Raw genomic sequence first — 586 nt, 5'->3', positions numbered from 1 at the left:
TTATAATTACACTCTCACATAAACGTTAAGTATTTGTATTATGTGCTAATATGTGCTAACTTTCTCTTTATTATCGAATAAATCGAATAACAAAATAAGGTTTTGAAAATTATAAAGTAAAAGCAGAAAGAAAGCCTGTATAAGCCAACGCAGTTAATGGTATGTGAATTATTATATATATTCAATTATCCAATCAATTATTCTTCTAATAATTACAAGAGTATCATCTAATAAGTACAAGAGTATAAGTACAAACAAATTGCATATGTTTTGATCCTGGTTTTGGTCTTCAATATTTTATATTCAATTTCAATTATTATGTATTACATATTAATAATGTGAAATAATAATTAAGATTGAATCTTCTATTCATTGCCGTCGATATCAGTCAAGTTTAAAATAAATTAAAACTGTCATGTTAGAATTTCTATTATTGTCTGTACATATACAATAAATAATACAAGGGAAAAATATTAATTATAAATATCAGACAAAGATCAATCATGTTTCTCGGCCTAATTAAATATCAGTCTTTCTGTTTAAATGGAATGGAATTTATGGTACACGGTCATTCTCTCTCTCTCTC

This window comes from Atta cephalotes (genome assembly GCF_000143395.1).
Source record: "Atta cephalotes unplaced genomic scaffold scaffold00023, whole genome shotgun sequence".
In the NCBI taxonomy this organism is placed as follows: domain Eukaryota; kingdom Metazoa; phylum Arthropoda; class Insecta; order Hymenoptera; family Formicidae; genus Atta; species Atta cephalotes.
Note: the sequence above shows the minus strand (reverse complement) of the source record.